This window comes from Triticum dicoccoides, chromosome 7A (assembly GCF_002162155.2).
Source record: "Triticum dicoccoides isolate Atlit2015 ecotype Zavitan chromosome 7A, WEW_v2.0, whole genome shotgun sequence".
Classification (NCBI taxonomy): Eukaryota; Viridiplantae; Streptophyta; class Magnoliopsida; order Poales; family Poaceae; genus Triticum; species Triticum dicoccoides.
The window spans coordinates 228013087-228021474 of record NC_041392.1 but is presented as its reverse complement, the minus strand read 5'-3'; the positions used below and the strand labels follow the sequence as shown (position 1 = coordinate 228021474).

Genomic DNA, 8388 nt, shown 5'->3' with positions numbered 1-8388 from the left:
GTTGAGACAACACCTCGACATTGTCCGCATGGCAAGGGGTGGAGGCGGTCGGAAGAGAACCGTTGTTCATATCCGACGAGTCCAACGAACCGCTCGACGAAGATACGTCGAGATGAGCTCGGGACGGACTGCATAATCATGTTCGGCATGAGGAGAAGCAGTGCAGTAAAACATACTATGAATTACTATGGTGTCAGGATACTTACGACTTCGCTAGGGGCTTGACCCTGGGTAGCCACTCGTCGCCGTTGTAGGCGGCCGTCGTGGAGCAGTCCGGAGGGAGGGTCCTGCCCTTCTTGGACCCTTCGGCCTTCCCGGTTGGGTCGGCCTTCCTTTTCTTGTCTCCCCCGGCTAGCGGGGGAGAACTTTCCTCTTCCTCCTCCTCGTTTTCATGGGAGGAGGGCGCGTCGGAGTTATCAGACGATGAGTCCGATACAACCTTGAGCCGGAGACCCTTTCGGGTCCTCGCGGCCTTCTTCTTGGCCTTCTTCACCGGCACCTCATAAGGTGCCAGAACCAGCATCTCCGTCAGGAGAGCATCTACAGGATCTTCCGATAGGGGGCGTGGAAATCGATCTGCTCCGATGTCTTCACCTAGTCCTGTTAAAGGCATGGAAGGCTTAGATCCCGCACATGATTAAACTGGGGCAAATGGATACCCTGTGAAATATAAAAACTTACCGGATTGGCGCGGAGCTTTGCGCTAAGTCTGCGGTCCTCGGTGAGGGAAGGAGGCACCTCGGCGCCCTTGAACAACACCCTCCAGACGTCCTCGTGCGTCCACTACAAGAAATATGTCAACTTGTGACCACCACTATTGGTCACTGAATGGTCTCAAATTTCCATTTGTGACCTTTTTGTGACCAAGAACATAAGGTCAAAAGTTGGCCGTCATAAACTTACTATAGCGACCTTTCTTCTGGAATGGTCGTAGACGTTTATGACCAAAATACGTCTACTCTGGTGTTTTGGTCACTAGCAACCTCCCCAGGCCACGTAGGCATCCAGCGTGGCAATCTGACGTGGCACAAGATTCAGCCCGGTCCAATTCGATTTTCTACATGGGCCTAGCCCAACAATTCGGCCTTTTTATATATTTTTCTATCAATTTTTGATCAACTTCATGGGCCAAGCCCAACATTGCAACCTTTTTTATTGTTGGGTTGTGGCCTTTTTGTCTAAATGAATTTAGGTTTTTTTTCCAAAAGAAGGGTCCACTAGTCAGATGGGTCCCAGTTGTCAGGTTCTAGTAATTGGGTCCCATTTGTCATGTTTTGGTAAGTGGGTCCCATCTATCAGGCTCATATTCTTCATATTTCAAGCATTATTTTGATTGGCAGAGACAAAAACACACATGATACTTAAATAAGAGCAACCAGATCACATAATACAAGCTCTATCCGTTCCAATACAGAGGACCATACTGCTTTACAAGCTCTACAAGTGTAGCAAGCTCTACATGTAATACAGTACTACTTTACAAGCTCCTTCCATGTGATCACAAACTACCTGCTCCTGTCATGAACATACTGGACTCGCTGGATGAACATAGTCAGATGAACAACATGTCGGACTCGCTCGAAGACCATAGTCAGGGCTGGGAACAAACAAAACAACAACATGGCTTCCACTGTCATCCTGTTACATGAATCAGAGAAGAATTAGAAAAACTGGGGGAAATATATGTCGTAGCTAACAAAGTAAGAAACAATAGTGAGACGAGTTGCGTTGGTACAAAGAAATGTGTTCTCGCTTGCTTCGTCAAGCATGATAAATAGTTCATTTGATGAGATAGGTAGCCTTGAGGCTACTGTCTCAATAAGGTCCTAGAGGGGAGAAAAGAAGCTTACATATGATACTACATGACACCAAATGCATACAGTAACAAGTTGGGTCAACAAAGCCTTACCAGGAGTTCATTGCCGGCTCTGGCATATGGCAGCGGCAATGAAGCGTACCCTGGCTACATCCATGACGACAATGATGTCAAAATGAATAAAGCGCTGGTCTCCTGGAGATGTATTTGTTGTGCATTAACATTAGATGTTCCCAAACACAAACCGAGACAGAAAGACAAAGTCGTATACTCTGAAGGTACGGGTCTATGGTCATTACCTTTATAGCCATGCCCTCCAAGGACAGTATCGCTTGGGCCTGGTCCACCGTGAGCTGAAGGAAGAGCAGGACAAGTTAATAATCCCATGAACACACTACTAGCAAGGAGAGGGAAACAACATGTTGCTTCATTTAAATAGGTTATATAAGGTCAGTAATCCACAGTCTATCAGCAAATCACTCTTTCTGCTAAATTATTTATATTACAGCACAGAATAAAGAAGTGGCGGCAGAGCAGAGCATATCTTCTTACTTTGTCCCAGAATGCGGCAAGGTGGTCTATGTTCTTGGGGAAATCCTGCAAAACCATCAGCAAATAAATATGTCATGCCAATGCAGGCACTGGATATAAGGAAAAGGCATGGACGAATGGAGTTGCGTATCGTGCATAACATTAGCTGAACACGGTTATATGCTTGAGAGAAAGCTGGCTGCATAGCACAAGTTAATAAGGACCAGCCACTATATCCGCGAGATGCTTTATGATCCCAGTGGCTAGAGTACTACATGATGGTTACACCATGATTTCAAACAAATTATTGGACGTCCATATTTGTCGAATCGACATGTTGATGGGTGCTCAATTAGATACACCATGTACTGAACAGCGAGGCGAAAATGCAGGTGCAAAGCAGTATCCATCAGTCTAATAGCACATCATAGAACATATTAGCTTGAAACAAAGCTGGATGCATATACGCTGCTAATGACGAGCAGGCATTTTAATCATGAGATGCTTAACTAATTATCGACCGGGGTTTCGATCAGATTATCGGACGCCCACATTCGTCGAACTAACATGTTGATGGGTGCTCAAGTCCTAGCAGTCGAATGCATCATGTATTAAACAGTCAGGCGAAAATGCAGGTACAGAGTGATTTTCACACCCAGCAGAACAGAACTGAACTGAAGGTGGAGATGGAAAACATCAAAGAATTCATAAATTTCTGAACTGGATGCAAGAAAATTTGCACATGACATAGCAGGTCTGCAGTCCCTAATTAGATTAGATATTCCAACTCATGAGCCACATGCATAGACACTTACTAGAACCTGCTTATGCTTAAACTAGAAATAGAACAAAGGAAAACTGGACCTATCTATTCAATAGAGAGACATAGCATGGGAGGAACACCTATGTCAAGAAAAATCACACATGTCCTGAACCCTGGGCATCATTTTAACTTACAAACTGCATCACCAAATAAAACTACCAGGTTAGTGACAACCTTAAAATGGAATCAGGCAGTCTCACGTTTTGATCCACTTGTAAGATCAATTCCAGTTTTCTTTAACTCGGATGTGAAAGCAAAAAACTTGCCAGAATTAGCAAGGATTCCTCTGCCTAACTAGATTCAGCACGATCCAAGCAGGGCACCTTATGCTCTGCACCTAGCACGGCAAGCTTTGCAATAAAATAAACTAGCACAGCAAGGTTGTCACATGAAAACTAACATAACAGTCAGGTTCAGAACAAACAAAAATGCTCTACAAGGATTAAGGGATCACTATGTCAAAATCCACAAGTAAACTAACAACTTAAACAGGTTGCCAATTCCATACCAAACCAAGTTTTATGCATCAGTATTACCATGCGGAATCACACACAGAGACCACCATGACAATGCAAAGGCCAAACTTAGGTTCGAGTTTGTGTACATATAAAAGCAGGAAATAGGGATGGCTAGTACAAAATGCTAATTCGACTTGACCCATTTGTTGGACACCTTGCTCTGGCCAGCGCTTCCGTACGCCCTCACCGATGCCTCCAGCCTCGCCCCGTTCAGCTCTCTGACTGAACAAAAAAATGATACACTTCAGAACTTGCAATTTCAGAGAATATACTGAATAAATATGCCGCCCACCCGATTGAGGTCGGGATAAACAAGCATGAGGATGATAAGCGAGTGATTTTGCTCTTATTTCTTCTACTACTTAGTACAGTAGCTAATACAAGAAGATAGAGACACATGCATGCTGCTGTTTTGATTGCATAGAATTCGATCATCGCTGGCTAAATTCATGAGATGATTTGTGAAATGTCGTCCTGATTTTGGTTAAGATACCTCGGTGGAGAGGTGGCGGGAGCACATGAGCCTCCTTGGCACGAGCCGGCGTCGCTCCTCCGCCTGCGCTCGCTGGAGCAGGGAGCCATCGAGCCTCCTCGCCGCGCATCGAACCGCTGCCATCGTCTCCGTCCTGCCAACAGTTGCTTAGGGATTTGGAAGAAGAAAATGAAAAGGGGAGGAGATGATTGGGGGTCTGACCTTGATGGCGTCAGGGTAGCAGTGAAGCTGCATCGTGCATGCCTTCGGGACAGGGGAGGAGGAAGACGTCCCGTCGATGGCATCCCGGTGCTCAAGCAACGACGGCGTGTTGGATCTGCAAGGGAGACAAGATGAGGTGAGGAAGAGAGGAGGGATGTGACGAGGACAAATGGAGGGACTCACCTGAGTCGCTGGAGCAACGCTGGAGCCACGTCGGCGAGGTGCCAGAACGCAAGAGGCAGATCTAGTCGGGGGGAAGGGAGCAACGGAGGTAGTGGATCTCAGATCTGTCCTGCATGGATCTGCTACTGGAGGTGGAGGGAGGGAGGAAGAGAAGGGGTCGCCGGCGGTGGAGGAGGCCGGGGTTGGGGGAGGTCTGCGGCGGCGGCTGGGTTGGAGGGGATCGATCTAGAGAGGGGGAAGAGGTGGGTTGGAGGGGATCGATCTAGAGAGGGGGAAGAGGTGGGTTGGAGGGGATCGATCCAGAGAGGATTCGTGGGGATCCATGCCATGTCATCGTCGCGCGCGCACCGGATCTCGCCGCGCGCGCGCCGGATCTCGCCAGTCATCGATTCCCGCCTGAGGTCACCAGAGGTGGCGGCAGCAAGGGAGTGGTGGAGCGCTAGGGTTCGGTTCGAGAGAGAGAGAGGAGGGCATGACGGGTTGGGTGGGGTTCGCGAGAGAGAGGGGGGTTGCTGCGGTTGGTTGGATGGACCGACGGACGGATGGATGATGTATTGATGGACAAATGTTTGCCATGTCATCAATCCATGTCATGATTGGTTGCACCAATCAGAATTAAGCTTATGTAGTATTGTTTTATCCTTTTGTTTCTCTTATTTTTTTTAACCTCTTATTCCGGATAACATTCAACACTAAAAGAGGAGGTAGCCTGTGTTTCGGCCGCAGCAGAGAGGAGTTTTCATTTACTAAGGGAGTTTTCATTTTCTTTGCACGAAAAATTCATTTTCCATTTTTTGAGTGCCCAAAATGAGTTTTTTTTTGTGAAGGACCTCCCAAATAATTATTGCAAAATTGGACCAAATCATTTTTCTAAAATACTAGGCCATATCTAATGCACAATTGACCAAATGGTTGGGTGTAAAAAGATTTGATCCACCTCTCGTGAAAAAGACAAATTTCCACCGATTCAGCTGGAAGCGGGTCAAATTTAAACTGCAGCTGCCTCATAGTTTGCTCTTTATTTTTTCCAAAAATCATTTCTAGGTACATAAGTATCTATTTAATCAGAGAAACACCAAAAAAATTCCAAGATTCAACCACTAGCTAGGAACGGTCATTCCCGCCGTTTTGATCACATTTTGAAACGGGCATAAAAAATTCAAAACAAATCAAAAAATTGGGAAACCTTCACATTGTGTCATCATATGTGGCCAAGTTCCTAGGAAAAATAACAAACTTGTAATACGGCAATTATTTTAAAAATGTGTTCTCAGAAACGAGCTATCACGTGTGGAGATTAATGGCTTTCAAGCCAAATGATCAATCTTATGGCCACATTCATGGCATAGTTTGTTCAAATGATCTCATATTGTGCACAAGGGTGCATATTGGAATGGCAAACAATGTTGCCTAAGGAAGTTTTCATTTTCGTTGGACGAAAAAACCATTTTCCATTTTTCGAGTGCCCAAAAGGAGGTTTTTTTGTGAAGGACCTCCCAAATAATTGTTGCAAAATTGGACCAAATCAATTTTATAAAATACTAGGACATATTTAATGCACAGTTGTGAAAATTGTTGGGTGTAAAAAGTTTTGATCCACCTCTCGTGAAAAAGACAAATTTCCTCCGATTCAGCTGGAAGCGGGTCAAATTTGAACTGCAGCTGCCTCATAGTTTGCTATTTATTTTTTCCAAAAATCATTTCTAGGTACATAAGTATATTTTTAATCAGAGAAACACCAACAAAATTCCAAGATTCAACCACTGGCTAGGAATGGTCATTCCCGCCGTTTTGACCGCATTTTGAAACGGACATAAAAAATTCAAAAAAAATCAAAAAATTGGGAAACCTTCGCATTGTGTCATCATATGTGGCCAAGTTCCTAGTAAAAATAACAAACTTGTAATACGGCAATTATTATAAAAAGTGTTCTCAGAAACGAGCTATCATGTGTGGAGACCAATGGCTTTCAAGCCAAATGATCAATCTTATGGCCACATTCATGGCATAGTTTGTTCAAATGATCTCATATTGTGCACAAGAGTGCATATTGGAATGGCAAACAATGTTGTCTAAGGAAGTTTTCATTTTCGTTGGACGAAAAAACCATTTTCCATTTTTCGAGTGCCCGAAAGGAGGTTTTTTTGTGAAGGAACTACCAAATAATTGTTGCAAAATTGGACCAAATCATTTTTATAAAATACTAGGCCATATTTAATGCACAATTGACAAAATGGTTGGGTGTAAAAATTTTTGATCCACCTCTCGTGAAAAAGACAAATTTCCACCGATTCAGTTGGAAGCGGGTCAAATTTGAACTGGAGCTGCCTCATAGTTTCCTATTTATTTTTTCCAAAAAACATTTCTAGTTACATAAGGACCTATTTAATCATAAATACATGGTTTGGTGGCGATACGTCGAGGTTTGGACGGTGGCCGAGGGCCCCAACTCTAGAGCGCGTAAATTCGCATGCCCGTCGCGTGGTCACCGCGTGACTGTAATGTTACCATGTGTTCTGGGCGGCCTAGGAATGTCTAGTGGGTTGGGCACTCCCCAGGTTGGTGCTAGGAAGAAAATTACAAGATAAGATTCTCACGAGGAGACCGATCGATACTCAAACATGAATTAGCAGCCAAGTGTTTGATTAGCGGTACGGGAAATGCACATGGCCAATGGGCGTGAGTTTTGGCTGAGGATGATAATATACTAAGGAGAATGTCTTCACAAATTTTTAGCTCAAAAGGAGGATCCTAGGTGGTACTTGCTTTGCAAAGTACCACGCTGGACAAAAATATGAATGTTGAAGCTGGGCTCAAAATAATGAATGGAGTGAGCTGAATTTTTGTGGAGGATGGTTATTTGGGCATAGGAAAGCATTGTAGAAAATTGATACCATTTGGACATGCCAAAGTAGTACTTCCTTCACAATGCTCTTCTATGGACAGAAACTTGGGAAAACTAGTGAGAGAGATTGGATGAATGAAATGAGCTCAAAATTGGTGTAGGTAAGTTACTTGGGTATGGTCATGCGCTGGTAAATTTTCAGATCATTTGGGTAAGCCTAGCTTGTACTTACTTCACAAAGCTTCTCTCGAGGTAGAAACTTTGGAAATTTCCCGAGAAAGATTTACTAGGAAAATTGAGCTGAATATTACCATGTGGCAATGATTTGGGTATGGAAGAGTGCCCGAAAAGTTTGAGGGTAATAGGAGGGGTCTATATAACACTTGCTTTGCAACGTGCCAATTTGGCCATAAAATATAAATTGAACCTGGGCTCACATAGATGATTTGACTGAGCTGCAATTTGGAGGAGGGTGATAATTTGGGCATATGAAGGAACTGTATAAATTTCATGTCATTTAGAGATATAAAAAAGGTACTTCCTTCACAATGCTTCTAGGTGGACAAAAACTTTGGAAATTTGCCGAGGAAGATTTGCTAGGCAAATGGAGCTGAATTTTGTCATGCGGTAATGATTTGGATAGGAAAGAGTGCCCAAAAATTCCAAGGGCAATCAAGAATATATAAATAGCAGTTCCTTCATAAAGTGTTGTTGTGAACAGAATAGGAAAATGAATATTGTTGAATTAGTTATGAACTAGGCAAGGAAGGATTTTTACATATTTGATGAAGATATGCCCCAAAGAATTTATGAGATTTTTTAGGAATTTTGGGAATGATAGAAATATAGGTTGCTTCACAACCTAGGGCAAAAACTGCCACATGGACATGACACATAGGCAAAACTGATGAGATGGCGCCTAGTCATCACAACCCACCACAATCTACAAGGCTATGACCATCTATATTGGTCATTAAA

At 43.7% G+C, this 8388-nt stretch overlaps 1 long non-coding RNA gene across 1 annotated transcript; it reads right to left on the bottom strand.

The window, feature by feature from the left end:
• Window positions 1-1341: 1341 nt before the first annotated feature.
• LOC119328218 lies at window positions 1342-2019 on the bottom strand. Its single transcript, XR_005158884.1, has 2 exons — window positions 1910-2019; window positions 1342-1638 (listed from the first exon to the last, which is right to left on the bottom strand). It is a non-coding gene; the product is annotated as an uncharacterized LOC119328218 (long non-coding RNA).
• Window positions 2020-8388: the final 6369 nt, after the last annotated feature.